The sequence below is a fragment of the Schistocerca serialis genome, chromosome 3 (genome assembly GCF_023864345.2).
Source record: "Schistocerca serialis cubense isolate TAMUIC-IGC-003099 chromosome 3, iqSchSeri2.2, whole genome shotgun sequence".
In the NCBI taxonomy this organism is placed as follows: domain Eukaryota; kingdom Metazoa; phylum Arthropoda; class Insecta; order Orthoptera; family Acrididae; genus Schistocerca; species Schistocerca serialis.
In genome coordinates this window covers 304,314,964-304,341,613 of record NC_064640.1, presented here as the reverse complement: position 1 = coordinate 304,341,613, position 26,650 = coordinate 304,314,964, and the positions used below count along the sequence as shown (strand labels likewise).

General features: G+C 42.5%; 2 protein-coding genes across 17 annotated transcripts in view; one reads left to right on the top strand and one right to left on the bottom strand.

Annotated features, from left to right (window-relative positions):
* Positions 1-26,515, bottom strand: part of LOC126470797 (nicolin-1-like) — a 212,500-nt gene extending 185,985 nt beyond the window's left edge. Inside the window, exon 1 of the mRNA XM_050098808.1 lies at positions 26,495-26,515. The gene's annotated coding sequence lies outside the window, so the exon portion shown is untranslated. The remainder of the gene's footprint in view (positions 1-26,494) is intronic.
* The window catches only part of LOC126470094 (uncharacterized), a 1,674,514-nt gene continuing 1,652,696 nt past the window's right edge, over positions 4,833-26,650 (top strand). For all 16 annotated transcript variants that reach the window (XR_007586124.1, XR_007586123.1, XM_050097649.1 and 13 more), the window contains exon 1: positions 4,833-4,952. The gene's annotated coding sequence lies outside the window, so the exon portion shown is untranslated. The remainder of the gene's footprint in view (positions 4,953-26,650) is intronic.

The window sequence follows — 26,650 nt, the reverse complement described above, 5'->3', positions numbered from 1 at the left end:
TGATGTCCTTAGGTTAGTTAGGTTTGAGTAGTTCTAAGTTCTAGGGGACTGATGACCTCAGATGTTAAGTCCCATAGTGCTCAGAGCCATTTGAACCAGTTTTGTAACCTACTTCCTTTGTTTTTGGCTTGCATTTCCTTAGGATTCTTCCAATGAATCTCAGTCTGGCTTCTGCTTTACCGACGATCAACTTTATATGATCATTCCATTTTAAATCACTCCTAATGGCCTGCTCCCAGATAATTTATGGAATGAACTGCTTCCAGTTACTGACCTGCTATATTGTAGCTAAGTGATAAAGGATCTTTCTTTCTATTTATTCGCAGCACATTACACTTGTCTACATTGAGATTCAATTGCCATTCCCTGCACCATGCGTCAATTCGCTGCAGATCCTGCTGCATTTCAGTACAATTTTCAATTGTTACAACCTCTCGATATACTACAGCATCATCCGCAAAAAGCCTCAATGAACTTCCGATGTTATCCGCAAGGTCAGTTATGTATATTGTGAATAGCAACGGTCCTACGACACTCCCCTGCGGCACACCTGAAATCACTCTTACTTCGGAAGACTTCTCTACATTCAGAATGGCATGCTGCGTTCTGTTATCTAGGAACTCTTCAATCCAATCACACAATTGGTCTGATTAGTCCATATGCTCTTACTTTGTTCATTAAACGTCTGTGGGGAACTGTATCGAACGCCTTGCAGAAGTCAAGAAACATGGCATCTACCTGGGAACCCGTGTCTGTGGCCCTCTGAGTCTCGTGGACGAATAGCGCGATCTGGGTTTCACTCGAACGGTTTTTTCGAAACCCATACTGATTCCTACAGAGTACATTTCTAGTCTCCAGAAAAGTCATTATACTCGAACATAATACGTGTTCCAAAATTCTACAACTGATCGACGTTAGAGATATAGGTCTATAGTTCTGCACATCTGTTCGACGTCCCTCCTTGTAAACGGGGATGACTTCCGGGTTGTATGGCCGTGGTCCATGGTACTTTTCTATCCGTGACGTTTCGTCCAAAGTTACGTTGGACATCTTCGGAGGTGCTCCTGGTTTATAGAGTAAACAGAGTGCTAGCACAAAAAACGAGGAAATTCTAAGCGAAAACAACGTAAGTAACACGAATTATAAGCGCAGTACCACGATGGAACAAAATAAGAATCTCAGACAAGTTGTCCCTATCAGAGCCTCCACTCCAATTAAACGGAGTACTCCAGGAATATCGACGAATTCCACAGTTTTCTATCCTTGCGACGGTAGAAACTGTAAGAATACCCCAAAGGTACGATGTAATCTCACACTCACATGCAGACGATACTGTAATTGGCTCAAAAGACACTACAAAGCTACAAGAAACGATATGTAAGATTGGAGCGTCAAACAGTATTCCAAAATAAACGTGGCAAAAATAGCAATAATGGTTTTCAGAAATTTAGTAAAAGCTCCTCCAACGGCAGAGATGTTCACTGTTGCTGTGGTCTTCAGTCCCAAGACGCAGCTCTCCATGCTGCTCTATCCCGTGCAAGCGTCTCCGAAGAACTACTGCAACCTACATCCTTCTAAATCTGCATATTGTATTCATCTCTCGGTCTATCGCTACGATTTTTACACCACACTCCTCCCTCTAGTACTAAATTGGTGATGGCTTGATGTCTCAGAATGTGTCCCGTCAACCGATCCTTTTAGTCAAGTGGTGTCACAAATTTCTTGTCTTCCCAATTCTATTCAGTGCGCGATCTACCGATCTAATCTTCAGTATTCCTGTGTAGCACCAGATTTCCAAAGCCTCCATCCCCTTCCTGTCTAAACTATGTATGGTACATGTTTCACTTCCATACAAATACCTTCATGAAAGACTTCTTAACACTTAAATCTATATTGGATATTAACAAATTTCTTTTCTTCAGAAATTCTTTCCTTGCCATCGCCAGTCTACACTTTTTATCCTCTCTACTTCGGCGATCATCATTTATTTTGCTGCCCAAATAGCAAAACTCATCGACTACTTTTAGTGTCTCGTTTCCTAATCTAATTTCCTGAGTATCGCCTGATTTAATTTGACTACATTCCATTATTCTTGTTTTGCTTTTGTTGATGTTCATCCTATGCCCTCCTTTCAAGACGCACTTCATTCTGTTCAGCAGCTCTTCCAAGTCCTTTGCTGATTCTGACAGAATTACAATGTCATCTGCGAACCCCAGAGTTTTTCTTTCTTTTTTTCCCCTGAGCTTTAATTCCTAGTCAAAATTTGTTCCTGGCGTTCTTTACTGTTTGCTCAATGTCCAGATTCACTAGCATCGGGTATATGCTACAACTCTGTCTCGCTCCCTTCTCATAGACTGTTCCCCTTTCATGTCCCTCGACTCTTATAACTGCCGTCTGGTTCGTAACATGTAACAGAGAAAGCAATTGAATCAATAATCACTATTCACGAAATAAAACACATCAGCTACCTCAGCAATGGCACTCTTCAGACTCAATATCTCGCCAATATTGACGTACGACCAACACCGACTCAAAGGAAGGCCTCGGCGCTTGTTCGTGACGTCACGTCAGCTATGCACGGCGAACGCCAGGTCTGTTGCAGGCAGAAACGAAACGCCTGGGCGTGCTTATCACTATAAATCTCTTATTTGTGTACAAAATGTTTGATATTGTTTTGGATTCTGCAGTTTTATTTAGATGAAAGATTTGCTTACTATCGTAAAGCTACAAATGAAGATCATAGTTCTGTATTACTGAATCCTGTCGAAACAAACGTAGATCAATATGAGAAGATGCTTTGCCCCATTGCAAACTTCGGAAATTTTACATTCAAGTAACTATATTTACTTGATCCATTTTACTATCGAAACTTACCCCAACCCCCTTACAATGAACTCGTTTCTTTTATTTATTTATTTATTTTCGTTTGACATCGTCACTGGAAATGTGAACTAATTTACATGTGTAAATGTCCAACTGTTGCCCGTCATTAGATTACAGTCGTTTTCAACGAAAGGAATTATAAACAGGAAACAAAATAGCTTCATACATCGAAAATACTGCTGAGCTTAAACTTTTTTAGCCGACCAGTGTGGCCGAGCGGTTCTAGGCGCTTCAATCTGGAACCGCGAGAGCGCAACGGTCGCAGGTTCGAATTCTGCCTCGGGCATGGATGTGTGTGATGTCCTTAGGTTAGTTAGGTTGAAGTAGTTCTAAGTTCTAGGGAACTGATGACCTCAGAAGTTAAGTCCCATAGTGCTAAGAGCCATGTTTTAAACTTTTTTAAACGTGCACATTAGAAAAGATAAATATTCCCCTCTTGCAACTGAAAGGAGAAACTTTATGAGATAAAAAAAAATTTATTTGATGAAACAAGTATCTCCCTTTTGCGTCTTCTTCTGTCCCCCACTCCCTCCCCCAACGTGTGCAATCGTAAGATATTTCATTAACATTCAGTGCTACTCACCCCATAGTCAATCAAGATACCTAAAGAAGAGCACCAATATGTTCGCAGTTTCTTGTAAAAGCAACCCAGTACAAACATAACTTCCTCAGATTTACAAATAAGGTAAAGAAGCACGAATTCTGTTGCTGCTGGACCATGAAGTTGTTTTTGTATGTCAATCCTTAAAACAGGTGGAAATTTAAGTTTAGGAGTACACTATTTGTTAAGAAGTGTAATGAATTGCGCAATTAACTGATTGCAGAAAGCCGGCCGCGGTGGCCGTGCGGTTCTAGGCGCTCCAGTCCGGAGCCGCGCTGCTGCTACGGTCGCGGGTTCGAATCCTGCCTCGGGCATGGGTGTGTGTGATGTCCTTAGGTTAGTTAGGTTTAGGTAGTTCTAAGTTATAGGGGACTGATGACCACAGCAGTTGAGTCCCATAGTGCTCAGAGCCATTTGAACCATTTGATTGCAGAAATCTCTCAGAACAATTTATGTTGATCAACTAACGCCAATAGTTTCACATTTTCCTGTGTCAGAGAGGGACACACCACCATTATGAGTATGCCTGCAACAGACCTGGCGTTCGCCGTGCCTAGCTGACGTGACGTCACGAACAAGCGCCGAGGCCTTCCTTTGAGTCGGTGTTGGTACGACATACAAATCATCGGACCACATCTTTTACTGAAAAGCCTAACAACACTAGAGTGAGTAAAGACAACCTATAAAAAAGGAAGCGATCGGAGGGTTGAAAACTACGGAATCCAGACTTGTATATCTACTGGCGAGGGAATCCTTCCTCAATCAAGACCTAAGTACAGACGTGATGCTACCCTCAACCAACGCTTTGATAAGACTATTAAAAACATTGAAGGAAAAAAGGGAAGACATACCTACAGGATTTCACGGCACAGGGGCCACGATTGAACGGACACGGATAAACGAATACTTGGAGATGAAACAGGTGATTATCGGTATGGTAGCTCGTGATTTCTGTCACCTTACATGGAACGACGTATCATGAACCAAACTCAAGCTGTAAGTGAGAACTGCGTAACGAACTCTGCACTAAAAGGACACGGTCAGAAAGTGACTATGTAACCACAATGTGCAAAAAGTCTACTTTATAAACTTGTATGGCCAGTTGTCTGCAATAAATGTATTATTATAAAAAAGCATTTCTCAAAACGGATCGTTCAGGAATTGAATTCCGCCAACAGTTGTTTCTTTTCTGTCGAGGAAATTGTAAAAAGAAGTGGCTGCAAAACAGCCGACGGCGACAGGCGTCCACGTGTGCCGGAGGGCGGCTGGAATGCTGAACGAACCGCGAAATGGGAAGCTGCGGAGTGCAGCCTGTCCCAAGTAGCGGCAAACGGTCCCAATCCGGCGAGCGGGCCGCCGCGTGTCGCTGGGAACCAGTTGAGCCGAGGAATGTAGCCGAGTTGGAGAAGCAGTCACCAGGGGCGCTGCAGGCAGTCGCGTCCAGGTCACTGCTCAGCTCACATCCCAGGTAAGACGCTGCCGCGCCTTTCTTCGCGTGCTCGCTATGCTTTGTTAATACGCCAAAACATTTCTGCCCTCGTGCATCCTACGCCATCGCTACACCGTTCGCCTTACCGGAAGGGTTTGTCGTTACCGATGTCTCGGTCGTGCAGCGGCAGTTCTTCAGTTCGCGAGATGGGGTTTAGCGGAAAGCTTCTTCGCCCGAGGAAGGATATAGTAACGGTCAGTACCGGCCGGTGTAGTCGCAGGCCGTACGGAACATAATTGTGAACTCTGGAGGAAGGTTTACACGCACTCTGCTCCCTGTCGTGGTGCTTTTACGGCAGCGTTAAGAATGTACTGAGACTGGACTGCGCAATCGGAATAAGTCCGGCGGGTGCCTTGTTCGAAAACTTTGAAATTCTATCCCTGCCAGAAATTTCTGAGCTGCAGCGATAATTTCGAAAAAAATTGACAATAATGAAATATATTATACCTTCTGTAGATTTCGTGTCGTGTCAATAGATAGGTGTGGCGGAAGAGTAAGATGAACTGCTTTGCATGAAGTCTGTACCACTGTTTGCATTGTGTGTTTTCGAAACGTGACGTTCCAGCCGGTGCAGAAGTCACGTAGCTATGCGGAGGTTTGTCAACATCCTAATGGAAAGACAGGTACCGGTAGTTTACACCTGCTGACGCGCAGCAATCATTTTCCAGGAAACCCTGCGGAGACGATGCAACAGTTAGCCGCTCTCGGCCCCGGCAGCCGCAGCGCAGCACCGCTCTCCGTCATTTCGAACTTGCTGAGCAGTACTTCCGTCCTTAGTTGCTTACACACGCTGATCTGTCATCACGTAATTCTTTGGCGTGGCCGTTTTGATGTTATACAGTTCTGTCCTGAGACACCGTGAAGCGTAAAAATGTGACTCGACGAGAAACTAAACTTAAATTGATGTCTCTTCTTAATTCTACTGATGACGAGGAGATTTAACGTGAATTTAATTTCTGGTCAAAAGTACGTGCGTTCGCCAACGTCATAGAGCATATAAATCTCGCACTTTTCATACTGATATTAATCTAACTGCTGTCGATCGTCAAAGTAGCGATACGAAGATGATTCTTAATTTCTACAACGGAACTCACTTCTTGGAATTTCCAAGGTAGGTTCTCGTGAGATGATAAAAGTCATTCTTACAGTGTATGCCGATCGAGATGTTTCCGTATCTGCTTCTCTCTTCCACAAATCACACAAGTCTGTGACCATTTGCCTTTTGTGTTCCTTTTTCTTGTACACTCGACATCTCCGGTTAATCCGATCTTATACGAATCCCAAATATATATATCTGCAGATATTGATCTTAGAGCACAAGTTTTCTGAGATATGGGCACCTACTTACAGAAATTGTCATTATATTACATACTGCCATCACACAACAATATGGACTGCGGCAAAAATTGTATGCCTAATCCTCTACGTTGAGTCATTTGTCAGTGGGAGGAAACTGCATACGTATGTAATGAAATTTCATTGCGCTGCTCTTGTGCGTGTACACAGGTTGTGGGGTTGTCAATAGACTGATGACGAGGAGATTTAACGTGAATTTAATTTCTGCTCAAAAGTACGTGCTTTCGCCAATGTCATAGAGCATATAAATCTCGCACTTTTCATACTGATATTAATCTAACTGCTGTCGATCGTCACAGTAGCGATACGAAGATGATTCTTAATTTCTACAACGGAACTCACTTCTTGGAATGTCCAAGGTAGGTTCTCGTGAGGTGATAAAAGTCATTCTTACAGTGTATGCCGGTCGAGATGTTTCCGTATCTGCTTCCCTCTTCCAAAAATCACACAAGTCTGTGACCATTTGTGTTCCTTTTTCTTGTACACTCGACATCTCCGGTTAGTCCGATCTTATACGAGTTTTCTGAGATATGGGCACCTACTTACAGAAATTGTCATTATATTACATACTGCTGTCAGACAACAACAGGGACTGAGGCAAAAATTGTACGCCTAATCCCCCACGTTGAATCACTCGTCAGTGGGAGGAAACTGTATACGTATGTAATGAAATTTGATTGCGTTGCTCTTGTGCGTGTATACAGGTTGTGGGGTTTGCTCGACCACCGAGGACTTAACGTGTCCCCAGAATTATACGCTATTGCATTTTTAAGAGAAAAGGGGGATACATTATTCAGCATAAGAGAATAACTGATATTAAGGGCCTTAAAAGAATGACGTAAATACCATCAGCCGGTACGCAGCGCAAAATAAATTTGAAAGATCGTTTCATTCCGTACAACGCAAGGAAAAAGCAAGCATTTTTATTTTAACGCATGCTACCACGTTCCTCAAATTTTCAGTCGTTTACCTTGGCGTTCAGGAGAATAAAATTTATTTATAGCAGCAGCTGACGAATAAAACGTGAGACTGCTAACTAAAAATCGAGTGTAGAATGTACGTAAATAACTATAAGGAAGAGAATCATTTATCCATTCGAAAATTAGTTTAAGTATTACGGGGCGTTACCAGGTAAGATTAAATCAGAAAAGGTATCTGTTTCCTTTACTTTGATCGAAAAACCAGCTTACACAGACAGTTATGGTGACACCTTCAGTTTAACGTGGAATTTGGATCACATCGCTATTTAGTAGTTTTCATCTACACAGACCAGTGCCGCAAAAAACTCGTGTTAAGTGGCAAAATGCCTCAAACTGGAGCATTAAAGTGGTACGTGAAACACATAGAGTTCCTATTAATTGCTAAAAGTAACAGTGAATAGAAGTGCAAAACGCTTACTTTACAAGTAACGGTTGGACTTGCGCTTGTTAATAGTATATCAGCCAACTGGAGCGTAAAACACTAATGAAATCAGTCTTAGAATATTGGTCAAGCGTATACGATCCTGACGGGAATGTAATAGGACTACTGAAAGAAGATAATAGGAGGGTTAGTCGTCAGCGGCCTTTGGACCAACACTGAAAATTACAAATTTCCTGAGTCAGCTTCCTATGTGAAACCTAAGAATTCTGTATCCGTTGACGTAACAGTCAAATGGTTCAGGGCCGCGGGATTAGCCAAGCGGTCTGAGGCGCTGCGGTCATGGACTGTGCGGCTGGTCCCGGCGGAGGTTCGAGTCCTCCCTCGGGCATGGGTGTGTGTATTGTGTGTGTGTTGTGACTTATGGGCGCTCAACATCGAGGTCATCAGCGCCCTGACACACATTAAAAGGAACGAATGTGGACAGACCTAAGAAAACTGAAGCACACACGCAAAGAAAGCAGGAAAAGAAAGAAAATGCTACATAAGAAAGTAAAACCGAAGGAAAAGGAAAACATAGCAACAAGAATGCCACTGAAATTGTCACTGGCTGGCTACTTACGGGGTGTGTGTGTTGTCCTTAGGTTAATTTACGTTATGTAGTGTGTAAGCTTAGGGACTGATGACCTTAGCAGTTAAGTCCCATAAGATTTCACACACATTTGAACAAATGGTTCAAATGGCTCTGAGCACTATGAGACTTAACTTCTGAGATCATCAGTCCCCTAGAACTTAGAACTACTTAAACCTAACTAACCTAAGGAAATTACACACATCCATGCCCGAGGCAGGATTCGAACCTGCGACCGTAGCGGTCGCGCGGTTCCAGACTATAGCGCCTAGAACCGCTCGGCCACTCCGGTCGGCCGTAACAGTCAACTAGGTAGAATTAAAATGCGCACAAAATATATAAAGACGTTTAAATAATTACCTTTCCTACTCGAAGAACGTGATATAAGGTGGTTTTTTGTTTTTGTTTTTAATATGTAGACTTTCGGGACTTGCCCATACAGCCATTTCAATAGTGGAACGTCATTGCTGACAAAACGAACGTAAGGACAACACAACATCCACTCACTCACCAAGTGGGGAGAAATCTCCGACCCCGCCGTGAATCGAACTTGGGCCCCTTCTGGTAGTAATCCGCCGCGCTGACCGCGCAGCTACCGAGACGGACAATGTAAAGGGAAGTTGATGCCAAATGAACGTAAAACTCTAATCTTCCTTTCTTGAATAATGACGTTATAGTAAAAAGCATGCTTTCATTGATTTCCGGAACAAATTGATATCAGGCAGTGTCTCGGGGTATAAAGAAATGCAAAATACGTGACGACTCTGGTAGTCTGGCCTATCTAACGTACAGAAGGAACAGCTGTCGGAGACATAAGTTTTATTTCCATAAATTTATGTCAGAATATCTCAAAGATCTTTGACATAGTACTACTTTTATTCAGAGAGATTTGATTTCCTGCCTCATGATCTATATTTATAATAACAATTTGATAGGAGCTCGTGGCAATTTCTCGTTATGTGGCTTGGGTAAGCCAAAAATACAATGAATGGTGTCTGAAACTTGGTTACTTGAGTTACTCAGAGACAGTGTCAGGCTGACAGTTTAGGGGAGGACGGTGTTCGCTCCCGCCCGGAGCTCGTGAAAGATGTGCGGCGATGCAAAAGCTTCCAGCTGGGGCTGCGTCCCTGAAGATGGGCGACCTCAGCCAGCAGCACTCAGCAGTGTTCGCCTGCTCGCAGCGCGGCCTTGGCTAATGCGCCGGCCGGCGGCCGCTCCATTCTGACCTACCTGCGAAAATCGGGCCACTGCACTCTCGCAGCTCCACTTAACTCACAGATGCTTATCCGGATAATCCAAACACCTGGCCGAATATTGTCGATAACGCGTTCAACCGTAGTTAGCTGAGGTTCGTCGTGGATTGGGGGCGTACAAGTTGGTGAACTTTTTAGAGAACAGTTTTTTATACCGCTCACCACGCAGTTCAGCACTCAGTTTCGTCAATCGTGGTAGAGCAGGAAAGCCAGTTCCTTCTTCGCTTGAAAATTTTCCTCATATTCTAAGTCATGTTCAAGAACACCGCCCGAACGGGTCAAGGGGGTGTTGGAATTTGTGGGTTGGGAAGAGGTATTTGATGTTCCACTCTTTAACCACAGCGAACATACCTAGTAGATTAGTGAAAAAAATACGAGTTTGTCGAGTATCGGACGAGATTCGCGACTGGGTTTAAGACTTCCTTGGAGATAGAATGGTTCAAATGGCTCTGAGCACTATGGGACTTAACATCTGAGGTCATCAGTCCCCTAGAACTTAGAACTACTTAAACCTAACTAACCTAAGAACATCACACACATCCATGCCCGAGGCAGGATTCGAACCTGCGACCGTAGCAGTCGCGCGGTTCCGGACTGCAGCGCCTAGAACCGCGTGGCCACCACGGTCGGCCCTTGGAGATAGAACTCAACACGTTTCTCTTAACGGACAAAGTCGACAGATGTATAGATAATATCCGGAGTACCCCAGGGAAGTGTGATGGGACCGTTGCTGTTTATAATGTATATAATGATGTAGTAGAAAGCATCAGAAGCTCTTTAAGACTGTTCGCAGAAGATGCGTTTGTCTATACGAAAATAGCAACGCCAGAAGACAGGATCGATTTGAAGAATGACCTACAGAGAATTGATGGACGATTCTGGCAGTTGACCCTGAACATAAATAAATATAACATATTGCACATACATAGGAAAATAAATCCTCTACAATACAACTACGCTATTGACGACCATCTCCTAGAAACAGTATCTACTGTAAAATATCAAGGAGTATCTGTTCAGTGCGACTTTGAATTGAATAACTAAATAAAACATATAGTAGGAAAAGCAGATGCCAGACTGAAATTCATAGGAAGGATCTTCCGCAAATGTAACTCATCCACGAAGTGGCATACAAGGAGCTTGTTCGACCGATTCTTGAGTATTACTCATCATTGTGAGATCCTTACCAGGGAGGACTGATAGTAGAGATAGAGAAGATCCAACGAAGAGCGGCGCGTTTCGTTACGGGATCGTTTAGTCGGCGCCTGTGCGTTACAGAGGTGCTCAACAAACACCAGTGGCAGGCGTTATAAGAGAGGCATTGTAATCACGGAGATGAAATTTCGAGAGGGCACTTTTCTGGAAGAGTCAGACAACATGTTACTTCCCCTCACACGACGAGAAAATTCGAGGAATTAGAGTGAATACAAAGGCTTACCGACAATTATCTTTCCTACGCGCCATTCACGACTGGAAAAGGGTAGGGAGGATCAGTTAGTGGTACCAGAAGTACTCTCCGCCACACACCGTTCGTTGGCTTGTGGCGCATTTTAACGAAGACGGTCCACTTGGTAGGGAACTATATACGTGTTATCTTATTTTCATGTTCACCTGCTGTACAGACACTTGCACGGTATTTATGCAGATGCAGACACTATCAGTAGTATAAAAATAACAAATTGTCGTCGTAAGCAGTCCAATTTAGTGTATTAATATTGTACTGCGCGTTTCGTGTCTTTGAACGTCATCTTCAGGAACATGTCTTCTTCAGCATCTGGGCAGGGGTCTGTCTAAGCAATATCTCTGTGATCTAATGACATGGTATACTGAAATAGAGAAACACAAGGGAACGATCTCTATGGATTCAAATTCCCGTCTAATCACAATTATTTAAATTTTGCGTGGCTTCCGTAAATCAAATTAGGAGAATAGTGAGAGTGTATCTTCCAAAGCGCCGTGACAAACATCTCACCCAAGACTTATCCAAGTAATCTTTCACTCCATCTCTAACCATATCGATGTCGACTGTACGTTAAACCTTTTATTCTTTCATTTTCGTTATTTGACATTTATACACAGGACGCCATACAGGCATTCTTGCTACACAATTCGCCATTACAGAAATTATTTAATACAGTTATCTATATCAATCGAACGTTGTTTGACACCCCAGACACTATACCAAACTTATAGCTAATCTTGTAGTTAATCTTTTTAGCGACTGCTTGGAGAATCCAAATATAAGGAAATACATAGTATTGTGCGTAAATAGTGGAAATCAACTATGTATTTTGAGTGTTTTATTCTAGGTATAGTAAACTGGTCAGTCATGTTTGTCTAATACTTCGGAGGGCCCATTCAGCGGAGAGAAGCCTGAACGAACAAGAAGAAATAAGGGGGCTGTGCTAATGAGGGGCTATGATCAAATTGTGGCACATTAAGGAAATGTAACGCGTTTACAACTGAACGTTAAACCGGCTTGTGCTTATCCGTACTGGAGAATGTCCGAAATATCGTTAAACAAACGTCGGCCGAAAACCCCGAGACAGAAGCCAACAGGCAGGATGATGTCCTGAATTATGCGGTAAAGTTAGCAGAACAGCGTTGCGCATACTGCCAGCGAATTCCTTTGAGATACAGGACTGCGGGCTGAGGAAGCCACCGTGCATGACAGAGGACTTTATGTTCAGAGAATCCATCGTTGATCACGATGCCAAGAAAGCATTGCTTCCTACGGAAGAGGCTAGGCAAGTTATCAAACATGTGGATACGCAGTGAGAATTATTTCTTCTGCATTCTCTCCTCAAATCGAATCATCAGACACACGGAGACGCAATGAGAATTATTTCTTCTGCATTCTGTCCTCAAATCGAATCATAAGGCAGCCAGAAGCACTGATTTCAAAAATTACTCTGAGCACTACGGGACTTAACTTCTAAGGTCATCAGTACCCTAGAACTTAGAACTACTTAAACCTAACTAACCTAAGGACATCACACACATCCATGCCCGAGGCAGGATTCGAACCTGCGACCGTAGCGGTCGCGCGGTTCCAGACTGTAGCGCCTAGAACCGCTCGGCCACTCCGGCGGGCTGTACTGATTTGAAATGCCATGAACATAAATAAAATTGATGACAAAGACCTAACAAGTTAACACCAGGCGTTACCTTAGTTTTCTCCGCTAATATTATGAGCTATTCACAGAACAGAAACTGTAATGCAGAAAACATGTGCCTTCATGTCGAAATCTGAGAAATATTTTCTATTTAACACAGTGTTATAGGAAAGAATGTTGAGAACGGGGGAGAGGAGAGGAGATTAAAATCACAGCCCACCGATAACGAAGCACACAGCAACACACGTGAGTCTTAGGCAGATCCATCACTATTACAACTTCAAAACTTGCTCTGTGTGTGGATCCAGCCAAAGGCCTTGCTGCGGTAGTAACACCGGTTCACGCCATATCATCAGTTTTTAGCGCTGTCGGTGTTGGTTAGTATCTGGATGGGTGGCCGCCTGGGTCTAACCGAAAGCTGTTGACAAGCGGGGTGCACTCAGGCCTTACGCGGCAAACTGAGGAGCTACTTGACTGAGAAGTAGCGGCTCCGGTCTTGTAAACAGACAACGGCTGGGAGAGCGGTGTGCTGACCATATGCCCTACCATACCGCATCTACTGACGGCTTTGAGATAAGGATGTCCGCAGCTCGTGGTCGTGCGGTAGCGTTCTCGCTTCGCGCGCCCGGGTTCCCGGGTTCGATTCCCGGCGGGGTCAGGGATTTTCTCTGCCTCATGATGACTGGGTGTTGTGTGATGTTCTTAGGTTACTTAGGTTTAAGTAGTTCTTGGGGACTGATGACCATAGATGTTAAGTCCCATAGTGCTCAGAGCCATTTTTTGAGATAAGGATAACACAGCAGTCGGTCGGTAACGTTGCGCCTTCAAGGCCTGTTCGGATGAAGTCTAGTTTCGTGTGTGGATCCAGAATCACATGTAAAGAAAAAATTATTTTTATCCATTCGCTTTCCTCTTACTTTCACTTTCGTGTAAGGAAGCTGTGGAGTACGAAATTACCACTTCTCATAACAGTGGCAGTGGCATGGTAGTTATGGTAACTGCTCGTGACAGGTGGTCACTGTTCCGAACTTGAAACAGGACGTAAAATTTTTTAGCTATCAAAGTTAGAAATGTAATTGCTAACATTATTTTGTTAGCCAGGTGGTACATTCTAGCAACTCCTTACCTTATGATTTTGTACCCTTGCGAATATATAAGTTAAATATGTTTCTATTTCGTCCAGACATCAGATGCAAGCAAACAAAAATATCGGCGAATTCACTTTCATCGTGCGTACACCCTTTGTCGTTCATACAGTAGTTTCCATTGTCATATGTATCTCGATGCCACTAATTTGCTGCTTGAAGCGGCAGTTTCTCACTCAGACAAAAAAGAGTGCATCGATCATGTGCCCGTTCTTTCGTCGTTGACAGTTTGACAGCTCTCCTCCGAAAACAAGGTGCAGCATGTCGCGATGAGAGTCGTATTTGGTTTGAAGTGAATTCATAGATTCTTCACAACCTTTGAGCCTGTTCCCATCACACAACTAGACCTTTCCATCGCCAGGAAAATATGCAATAGTAAATAATGGTTTAAAAATTAAGTTCCATCGATATATCGGTTGTATTAAAATACCTTCCGGAATGCAGCTCCATCCGATAAACATAACTATCTCACAAATACTCATACATACATAAATCAAACGCTTTTTTACAAGTTGATAATTAAATTTGAATAAACAGTCTATGGGTAAAGCTTCGTACGAGCAGTTAATAATATTTTACTATGAATACTTCTTAAATAGCCAAAAGAAAGGATCCAACATCTAATGTATTTGTATTCGCTCGCACCTCTGGCGTGCCACAGGGGAGTGTTATGGGACCATTGCTTTTCACAATATATATAAATGACCTAGTAGATAGTGTCGGAAGTTCCATGCGGCTTTTCGCGGATGATGCTGTAGTATACAGAGAAGTTGCAGCATTAGAAAATTGTAGCGAAATGCAGGAAGATCTGCAGCGGATAGGCACTTGGTGCAGGGAGTGGCAACTGTCCCTTAACATAGACAAATGTAATGTATTGCGAATACATAGAAAGAAGGATCCTTTATTGAATGATTATATGATAGCGGAACAAACACTGGTAGCAGTTGCTTCTGTAAAATATATGGGAGTATGCGTGCGGTACGATTTGAAGTGGAATGATCATATAAAATTAATTGTTGGTAAGGCGGGTACCAGGTTGAGATTCATTGGGAGAGTGCTTAGAAAATGTAGTCCATCAACAAAGGAGGTGGCTTACAAAACACTCGTTCGACCTATACTTGAGTATTGCTCATCAGTGTGGGATCCGTACCAGATCGGTTTGACGGAGGAGATAGAGAAGATCCAAAGAAGAGCGGCGCGTTTCGTCACAGGGTTATTTGGTAACCGTGATAGCGTTACGGAGATGTTTAATAAACTCAAGTGGCAGACTCTGCAAGAGAGGCGCTCTGCATCGCGGTGTAGATTGCTCGCCAGGTTTCGAGAGGGTGCGTTTCTGGATGAGGTATCGAATATATTGCTTCCCCCTACTTATACCTCCCGAGGAGATCAAGAATGTAAAATTAGAGAGATTAGAGCGCGCACGGAGGCTTTCAGACAGTCGTTCTTCCCGCGAACCATACGAGACTGGAACAGGAAAGGGAGGTAATGACAGTGGCACGTAAAGTGCCCTCCGCCACACACCGTTGGGTGGCTTGCGGAGTATAAATGTAGATGTAGATGTAGATGGAATGGTACGGTGTGTGTCAGAAGTGGAAATACGAACTAAGTTGAATAAATACAAAACTGAACTCCGTCCGAACAGGCCACGGAAGGCTCAACGTTACCGACCGACCGCCGGGTCATCCTCAAACAATAGGCGTCACTGGATGTTGGTAAGGAGGGGTATGTGGTCAGCACACTGCTCTCCCGACCGTTGTCAGTTTTCGTGACCGGAGCCGTTACTTGTCAGTCAAGTAGCTCCTCAATTGGAGGGTCGCCTATCCAAGTGCTAGTCAAGGCCGGCAGCACGTAACTTTGGTGATCTGACTGGAACAGATGTTAAAAAGGGATTAGTGTTTAACGTCCCGGAGCCAACGAGGTCATTAGAGACGGTGCACAAGCTCGGATTAGAGAACGAAGAAGAAGGAAATCGGTCGTGCCCTTTCAAAGGCAGCATCCCGACATTTGGCTTAAACGATTTAGGAAAATCACAGAAAACCTAAATGTGGATGGCTGGACACCGGTTTGAACCGGCGTCCTTCTGAATACGACTCCAGTATGCTAACCTCTACGCTATCTCGCTCGGTGAACCAGTGTTATAACTGAGGCACTAGATATTTGATATCTGGCTTAAGGAAACTGTGGCATGGGTTTCAAAATCAGCGAAATTAGTGTTGAGCAGATATTTTCCAATAGTGCAATTAAGAATTGGAAACGAAGGAACAAAGACCGTGAACAGCTTGTATGCTTTAGCTAGAGTTAATTCTTCAGATAATACCATATGACAAGACAGCGGCACAGAAATACAAAAAGCTCCAGAATTCTGCCGTATAGAATTTCAGATGCTTAGGAAGGAAAAACATTTCCACAGATTTCGAACATCAGGCTGTATAAAACACATTTTGTATCTATATTTACGTATGGTTTGATCAGCAAGGAGTAATCTCCAGATAACAGTTCCATAGCTCTTACCCGCAAAAGACAAAAATAGATAAAATGAAGGTATCCAACAATACCCAGGATTAGAGGCAAGACGGCTGAAGTAAAAAGATTACAGTGGTACGTACGGTTATATGAAAAAAATTAATTTCGACTTGACAGCTCGAGTATTATTTTAGCTTTATGTTACTGGAGGGAGTCCTAGAGCACCTCCGCGTTGTACGAGACATCCGTGAAGAAATATGGTTCTGATGACGCGCCAGTACATTTTGCACTAACGTTTCTACGGTACCTTCGGGGGGGGGGGGGGGTGTTCATAGATAACGGCAAACTCCATCCTTCTCCGTCCAGATCCGCAGACGTGACTCCTTTAGACTTTTTATGACGGGGTACATACTGAGTCTTGTTTATGAAATCCCTCAAGAGGGAGATTTGGTTGTACGAGTGATAGGGGCGGCAAAAATAATTCACCGATAGCAGTACACGTGGTTGACGTATCGAGCCGTTTAGTTGTTAATTGTGTTGTAGTCTTCAGTCCATGGACTGGTTTGATTCAACTCTCCATGCTACTCTATCCTCTGCAAGCCTCTTCATCTCCGAGTAACTGCTGCAACCTACATCCTTCTGACTCTGCTTAGTGTATTCATCTCTTGGTCTCCCTCTACGATTTTTACTCTCCATGCTTCCCTCCAGTACTAAATTGGTGATCCCTTGATGCCTCAGAACGTGTCCTACCAACCGATCTCTTCTTCTAGTCAAGTTGTGCCACAAATTCCTCTTCTTCCCAGTTCCATTCAGTACCTCCTCATTAGTTACGTGATCTACTCATCTAATCTTCAGCATTCTTCTGTAGCATAACATTTCAAAAACTTCTATTCTCTTCTTGTCCAAGCAGTTTATCGTCCATGTATCACTTCCATACATGGCTACACTCCTTACGAATACTTTCAGAAAAGACCTCCTGACACTTGAATCTATACTGGATGTTAACAAATTTCTCTTCTTCAGAAACGCTTTCCTTGCTATCGCCAGTCTGCGTTTTATATCCTCTCTACTTCGACTGTCATCAGTTATTTTGCTGCCCAAATAGCAAAACTCATCTACTACCTTAAATGTCCCATTTCATAATTTAATTCCCTCAGCATCGCCTGATTTTATTCGACTACATTCCATTATCCTCGTTTTGCTTTTGTGTATGTTCGTCTTATATCCTCCTTTCAAGACCCTGTCCATTCCGTTCAACTGTTCTTCCAAGTCCTTTGCTGTCTCTGAGAGGATTACAATGCCATCGGCAAACCTCGAGATTTTTATTTCTTCTCCCTGGATTTTAATTCCCACTCCAAATTTTTCTTTTCTTTCCTTTACTGCTTGCTCAATATACAGATTGAATAACATCGGGAATATGCTACAACCCTGTCTCGATCCCTTCTCAATCATTGCTTCCCTTTCCTGGCCCTCGTCTCTTATAACTGCCATCTGGTTTCTGTACAAATTGTAGACAGCCTTTCGCTCCCTGTATTTTATCCCTGCGACCTTCAGAATTTGAAAGAGAGTATTCCAGTCGGCGTTGCCTAAAACTTTCTCTAAATCTAAAAATGCTATAAACGTAGGTTTGCCTTTACTTAATCTACCTTCTAGGATAAGTCATAGTTTCAGTATTGCCTCGCGTGTTCCTACATTTCTACGGAATCTAAACTGATCTTCCCCGAAGTTGGGCTTTACCAGTCTTTCCATTCGTCTGTTCTTAACTGTGTAGCATAAACATAAACCTAAGATTTAAAAAAGTCAATTTTGGTTTCTTTATAACATGGAAATGGATCCTTTCCAGACGTAATCTCCCATGTAAGTCTCGTTTACTACAGTCTCTGGAAGCGTACAATAAGAACTGTGAAACACTCTGCAGATGAAATCAATAGTAGACTTAGCATTTTCTCTTTGCACTAAGCTATATCACATACAATATTTGCTGATTTTATTTCTAATCTATCATTGTTCAGACTGCCCCATACCGTGGTAGATACACGCACCGTAGCGCGATGGCGCTCGATCCCAAAGTGATGGGTTCGAATCGTAGTCGTGATACAAATTTTCATGATCAGTGTTTGGCATGATAGGGATGAAGAGGTGTCGGCATAAAATATCTAATTATCAGACCTTTATCCATCCTCTGCGTCAAGTCCCAAACTTCCTCACAGTGTCTGACGTACTGAGGGCGAAGATGTCTGAAAATGTTGATAATGAGCCATCCATGGATAACCTTCACTTTATTAGAGGATAGCCTAAGTGTTGATATTCTACTTCCTCCTCTCCCTTCCTAGAAAGTTTTATTATAAAACCATTAGGATCGCCTACTTCTCTTTCGAACTGATCAGGCTTTCAGAAAATTTATTTTATTTTTTTCGCCCCCTTTTAAAACACACAACATGGGACAGGCAAGTTGCCAAGTTGAGATGTTGATCGGATGATGAAGCAGATAATGTATAGAAATGTGTGGACTTGTCCTCATATAGCAAAGATACCTGTACACGTTAAAATAGACGAAGATGTCGCGTATCTCTGCCAGCGGATTCCTGCACTTGGGGACTTTTTTCTTGTTGTCGTGCCATCTTATTATGATGCACATATGGCACATACTTGTATATCGCTTGTTTCAAACGCCCTGAACTACCCTGAGAAAGTTCTTGTAGGATGACATCGCTGTTGTCAGCAACTGGAAGGGCAAGTTTCTTTATATTTATGTATGCGTGGAGTATGATGAGTTCTTGCAGATTGTAACTCTGTGTTCAGCTCAATTTAGATTTGATATACTATTACTCCTAGCCTCTTCACCGAGGAAGGGAAATATGCGCGTCTCACATTTACTCCAACATACGTGGTGTAATTACAGTGGGTCTGAAATAATGGCACATCATTGACGTACAATTCGGAGAGTATCGAAGCCAACGCCGAACAGTGTGGGACACTTGATACTGGCTCCATTGAGACTAAAGATCCAGATTGTGAGCTAAGTTTCAGATAACTTGCCGGTTTGGGCATACAGGGTTGATTCAGCGAACGTTCAAGTTGTGAGAGGAAAAAAGGGACGATAGGGAAAAAAAAACTGTTTGCTGATTTCTACACTCATACATGCAGGCACTTGGTGTATCACAAATTAAGACTCGTTTACTCATGTGTGCATATTCGTATAAAACAGCTGTAAAGACTTTGAGCTACGTGTTATATTATCACCTCATGCTTAAGGTGTGTTGTTACTACGTAATATCTTAGTCTGAAATAAAAAAAAAAACTATTGTTGGTACTATTCCACAGCTAAAAACTGTTGCGCATATATATGATGGATATGAAGGACGGTCACAAACGTAGGCTACGTCCAGTCACCGTTACTGACGTTATCTGTTCCGTATGTTATTGTTACTATTTGGCTACAATAGGAAATAGACGTGTATCTTAATTAAGAAGCTATTACCACATAGGGCAGATTGACTCATCTCTTCCACTGAACACAAAATAATGCCAAAATATAATATTTGTCTTAGACTTGTGTCTTATTGGCAATTTAACGTAACAGTCATCAATTAATACCGAGAGGGAATCATTCATTAAAATTTTTGAAACGTGCAACCTTCCAAAAAACTTTCATAGATGTGATGCTTCAGGCATATATGTAAGTGAGGTTATTTTTGTTTATCCTTGGTTGATTAGGGAATAATTATAATCAAATATTTCTAGTTTTCATTTTTAAGTGACCACAATTACGTTCAATCTTCCGATGTCGCATATCTTTATCGGAGGATTCCTGTAGTTGATGATGCTTCTCTTATTACCGTTCCAGCTATGATGCTTCTTTCGATTTAGGCAAGGTGATGGTCAAAAAGACAAAATGAAGCCAGTAGCTATGGAAGTATTTAGATTTTTTTTTATAGCTGCAATCTGTCAGCCCCAATGAGATTACTGAAATTTTGGCCATCCATGTGAATGACTTTAAATGGCGTAGTAACATGAGCCTTCATCATTGTTTTCCACATATTGCCCAGTGCAGATACCTTCCTTAGCGTTTAACGTCTAGTCAACGGTGAAGTCATTAGAGACAGCGAACGCTCTCGAACTGGGGAAGGAAAAGGAGGAAAGTCGGCCGTGTTCTCTTAAACGAAACATCCTGGCATTCACCTTAAGCGATCCAGAGAAATTGCACGATTTACACGAATAATAACTGTCACCTGTTTACGAAAATTCTCAGAAGCTGAAGTGTAGCTGCATTTGATGATACACCGCAACTGTTACAAACGTTTTAAGATTGTGTTGCAAAATGAAAAACTTTTGAATCTAGTTGGTACCCACATAAATAGTATGTAAACCAAAATTCTTACTCATGTTTTGGTGAATATCCGGCGTTGGAATGTTAAATTAAAACAGAATCTAAAAATAGTTGTTTGTGGACAAATTGTGTGTGAGACTGAAAAGTTTTCGACTGACGCTGGGTTCTTAGATTACATAAAGAGTAACATGGCTTCATATCAGGTCCGAAGTAAATTCTCCGTACCGTCAAATGTGCGATCAGTCTGGTTGTAGCTTTTTTCAGCTTCGTAGAAAGAGAGAGCTCTGTTCCACTAGCTCCGACCTTGAAAGGTTTGCCTCAGCTTTCTTACATCAGGTGGCCGATTCCAAACTCCAATAACTCTGTGTCTGTTAACTATAAGAATTCGTTAAATTGGATTGTATAAAGATGATTAAGAAAGTATATGTAAAAATCGTAACGTGTTGATAGTGTCTCTGAGTGAACGAGCCCAAGAGTTGAGACTGTCGATCTCTGAATGGGCGAACAGAAATGTTACTGGCACTCAGACAAATAAAGCTTAGGAGTGATGGGAGAATTGACCTGAGTTTATAGTTGCATCTCCGCCGGTGTTCAGAGTGGTGGTCTTACTGTTGAAGCCTCGTGATGACTGGGTGTTGTGTGCTGTCCTTAGGTTAGTTAGGTTTAAGTAGTTCTAAGTTCTAGGGGACTGATGACCCATAGTGCTCAGAGCCATTTGAACCATTTTTTACTGTTGATGGCAGTTGCTGTAAATAGGGAAGCAATGCGTGGTACTCTTCGGCCTAAACAGTAAATGTGAGATGGAACGCCTCGTATTAACCACGTAACGCTTAACAAAAGGCGTGAAGAAGTAGCCTTATTTAGTAGGAACTACTAGTGTTGGCTGTCGTAAACACTGGCAGCTCATTGGCGGCATTTGACGCCTCTCGTGCAACAGTTCACTTTGGCTGGGCAAGTTGGCTCAAATCAGGCAACTTTATACAAAACTGCTAAGTTGTAGACATTAGTGTGCAATTCTAGAGAGAATAAATGTGTCCATTATATGCAGCGTGACTGTTTTCTTTTGGAATATTCCTATTTTTAGAAGGTTAACCAACCCGTAAATTATGAAGGTGTCACTGTAAAATCATATATATGAAACAGAGTCAAAATCTCCTCTCAGAAAGTGTATAAAGCACAGAAAGAAACAAGTTTAAGGTCTTATAGAGGACAGTAGTTTTATAATGTTCCATGAAGGTGCTGCCAGTAACTACATTTTGTTTCCCTTGATCCACATAAAGTGCATAAGACCTGTGTTCATGTTTTGGCTGAGAGAATCACGGCATTTAGTGCCTAAGTTTTGTAGTTACAATCATTGATAATCGTTTTCATTGTAATTGGCCTTCAGATGCATATGTTATGTGCAATAAAATTTGCAGAAGTTCTCGATATGTTGTAACTGCGCCATATGATGTGAAGTGCGTTCTGGATTCGATTTTACAGTATCGATTCTATGCTCATTAATACTGTAAAATATTTTCCAGTTGCTGGACGAACAGTGTCAATTGTAGGCTCCAAATAATGTGGGTCCGGAAGAATGATGCCAGTGGAAATGTACCGCCATTAACGAGTATAAATAGTAACTGAAATCCTGACCCTGTAGTAACCATTTTTCGAAGGCAAAAATAATTAACATGGGGATCTATGGTTTATTATTAATTTACTGGTCACTGGAGTGTTCACGAAACGACATGTTAGCAGAGCAGGTGGCTCGCGACGCCGTGATGTGAAAAAGAACATAACCCACCCATAATGAGCTGATGGATGAAGCGGTCAACTGTTTCCATTCATGACAAAGTTGTCACAGAAAAGCAATAGGTGAAGTATGATGTAAGATAGACTGCACCGCGATTACTAGGAATATCACTTTAGTTCAAGGTAACATTGCACAGATGCTCATCTACTTATTCCCGTAAATCACGAAACTTTCTTTTTTTTCAGGAATAAATGTGTTTTGAATTAGTCACACTTCCCTAACGCGCAATGCGCCGTTCGTGGAAACCGTGCTGGCAACAGCCGCCAGAAAGCAAAACGTGCGGAATGGAATCTATTACGACAGTGGCTACTCGGATGTAACGTGCTTTCGTCGAAGGGTCTTTAATGGGACGTTAAGCCCATCCGGTACTGTGAGAGTGGAATCCTCGAATCAGGCTGTCTTTTCTATTGGATGGCTGCTGATGGAACGCGTGTGCATAGTTGTGCAGACACCCGTGACGTGCAGATCCAAAAAACGAGCTCTGAACAAGTGCGACCGGTACTGCTCTTGTTGTTTTGTGTACTTGGTCGTTGTTACAAATAACAAACCGGTTGAAACAAACAGGAGGTCGAGCAACATCTTCCGGTAAGTCCTGCTGAGGATATTCTTTTTGGTATAATCAAGAGCACAACAGATCACTGTTACTACAGAAAGAGTAAAACGACCTCACAGGCCAACTAAACGCCTGCCGTTTAACTGATCGTGTAGTTGATAATTATGGGACTCTTACTCTTACTTGTGTGCAATATGTTGTTCAACTCTTCATTTAAGGTAAGTAACCATTCGAGAGAAAGAGAGAGAGAGCGAGAGAGCGAGAGAGAGAGAGAGGGAGAGGGAGGGAGGGAGGGTTCTCTCTTATTCGCCGACAAATGTCTGCAAACATGAACAGCATCAATAATACCGAATAGAGAAGAAGTGCCCCTCAAATTATCCTTGTAAAGTCCCTCTTGCATAAACAGTTCCATATTATAGCACCAAATGATAAACACAGGCCATGGTGCGAATTTATTGCAAAGAGAAGGTGGCGTTCTTGATAATTTAAGTACATTTAAGAGATTTTTATTATTCATTACCAAGTTAAAGACATTCATTGTGTCACACAGGAGACGGCGTGAAAAAAAGTCAGCCTATACACACTGTTGTCGGTCAAAACGTATCTCGTTCTGTTGTCTCGACGATTTGGCACTAATGCCTAAGGACTGCGAATATATTCCGAAGGTCTAAGTAAGGTGGTTTAAGAAAGATATGTGCCAGAGATAAGTGTCATTTGGCCCTACAAGCAAATCAGAACCGCCGTGGAAATGCACAGCTGTTAGCAAACAACGCTGTAACAGTTGTAGGCGCAATTAAATAGAGCAAAATAGTATACAGGAGGCTTCAGGCTGCTTGCTGCTTGTGGCATTGTGAAGTGATTTTAGAAAGACCTCGTGTGGAATGTACTAGCCAAAAGTTTTATTGAATTGACCAAAACAGTATCAGTAGCCTTTCTAATGGCCAGTGATAATCTTAAACTCTCTGTGAGGTTAAGAGTTAGTGTCAGACCAGACCCCGAACTTTACACATTTTCCCTTTCACGGGCAAATGCTCTACCGGCTGAGCTAGCCAAACACAACTCACGAACCGTCCTCACAGCTTTACTTCCGCCCGCCAGTCATTCCTACCTTGCAAACTCTACAGAGTTCTCCTACATACACTGCGGAACCAGTACTCCAAGCCGCTTCTCTTCTATAACCTTTCTTCCAGGCGTGCTAGTCCTGCAAGGTACGCAGGAGAACTTCTGTGAAGTTTGTAAGGTAGTTGTCGAGATACTGGCGGAAGTAAAGCTGTGAGTGCGGTTCGTGAGTCGTGTTTGGATAATTCATTCTACAGAACACTTGACCGCGAATGGCAGAGGTCCCATGTTCGAGTCCCGGATCGACACACGGTTTTAATTTGTCAGGAAGTTCCAGGTGACTGCATAGTGAAAATTCGTTCTCTAAAGTGAAAAATCAGTGTCTAAAGCGTAGGAATACATATATGAGCGGCAATAAGATGAAATAAAAAAAACTTGAACTTCCTACCGAATCAGTTGCTTCAAACTCCGCGAACTTCAGGACGACTAGACCCGCCCATCGTCATATAAGCCAAAATGGACGTGAAGGATGAACTCGGCTTCAGACTTGTTAATCATTCTACCATTTTCATCATCATCATCCCAGCGATTTCCATATTTAGTGGAGTCTACTTATTCCGATACTGGAACGCCAATGGGCCACACCCAGCGATTTTCATTTCCTTTGTTAATAATGTGCTGCCATTTCTGTTTAGCAAATCAGAGGGAAGAAGATGATAATTTGACGTCCAGACAACGACGACGAGGCCATTAGTAACAAAGTATATTTTCGAATTGGGAGAAGAATGCCGGCCGGTGTGGCCGAGCGGTTCTAGGCGCTTCAGTCTGGAGCCGCGCGGTCGCAGGTTCGAATCCTGCCTCGGGCATGGATGTGTGTGATGTCCTTAGGTTAGTTAGGTTTAATTAGTTCTAAGTTCTAGGCGACTGATGACCTCAAAAGTTTAAGTCGCATAGTGCTCAGAGCCATTTGAACCATTTGGAGAAGTATGCTGAAGGAAACTAGTCCGGCATTTTCCTTAAAAAATGTAGGCAATCCAAGGAAAACCAAAATCTGTATAGCCAAACGAGGATTTGAACTCCAGTCCTCACGAAAGCGAGTGTATTTTTCTGTGACGCCATCTCTCTTTCTCTTTCTCTCTCTCTCTCTCTCTCTCTCTCTCTCTCTCTCAGCATCTGTGTTGAAGTCGCGTCCACATCGTAGGTGGCCATTAGTTTTTAGATTGAACACAGTTTTTGCTCTCAAACCGTAACTATACTTTAAAACTGGCCTTCACATTTTCTCTACAATAAGGGACATACGATAACTTTGGCGGATGCTGTCAGTGATAATAATTTCAAGCAGGGAAATGCCTCTTACCCAGCAGAGGTTATGCATTTCCGTAGAATAAAGATATTATACAGTAACTCTTGTTATTGATCATCTCTCTGTGTCATACAGCGCAATAACAGAGCAAACGACCGTCTTGCATATCTTCAAGCCAAAGTGTATTGTATTTTTTTCACACGCCATTCTGGTGAGGTCCCGCCACTGCACATATGCCGTTTTGAACCTAGACCTTCTGTGATTACTACTGCTACCAACATTTAGTAAACAGGATCCAAGGCAACGTCATATGTTTACCGTGTGTTAAGTTTGAACTTCTATTTAGAACTATCCACGCCTTTTACAAACAGTCAGGTTTTGCGATGTTTGATCAGAGTCCAAACTGAGTGACGTAGTTATACTCTGCCTGGATTTTTCGATCAGTTTATGCTTAGTGACAACAGCTATCATGACATCTATACAACGGGAGTTCCAAGGAGTGCTTTGCAATATGTCTCGTGTTAAAATGTCCTTGACCAAGACTGACAATTGTATAGAGAGCTCTGACCCTGATCATACTGAGCTGAATGGTCTTTTAACCACGTTATTCCCGAGCACGAGTCTACAAGAGAAAGGGGTCGCTATGAAGGTGTGCCATTGACGTCCTTGTTCGGATTTTATGGCGTCGGTTTCAGACCTACTGTCAAAGTATTAGATATGTTAGTTTGAATAAGAAAAAAACACAGACTCTGATAATACTTTTTCTTTAAATTTCAATGTAGAGGTATATTTTTCGTTTTTTCAAAGGAGATAATAATATTTTCTATCATGGATGTTACATTCATTTTTTTACGTTTTGCTTTAAACTAGAACGTCAGTCTGTATTTTAACGTAAGCGCTACTGTTAAGTTTCGTTGGGACACACTAGGAGTTAGTTGACTGTCTTGAAACGATACGTCATCGCAGTTAAAGTTGATTTTTACAGTTCTGCTTATAATGTATTTTAAGTGGAAATCGGGAATCAACCCAACACTTCCCTAAATCCTTACAGCGTCTATCGTTCTTTAGTAGAAAGAAAGTTACATTCAGAGTTGTAAGGCTGACTCTGGGCTGGTGCTGTAGAGCTAACAGTCTACGTTTATGCTGCTTGAGGCTCACCTGGTGGAACAAACATGCAGAGGAGCTCGCAACTGCGGGAAGTTTTTCATCTGGCCCGTCGCGTGATTCATGCCTCAGACGAAGGCGGCTGCCGCTGGGAAATAACTTCCTGCCTGTGTTCATTTCAGCCCGCAGTGCCGGCGCTTTCTCCACACG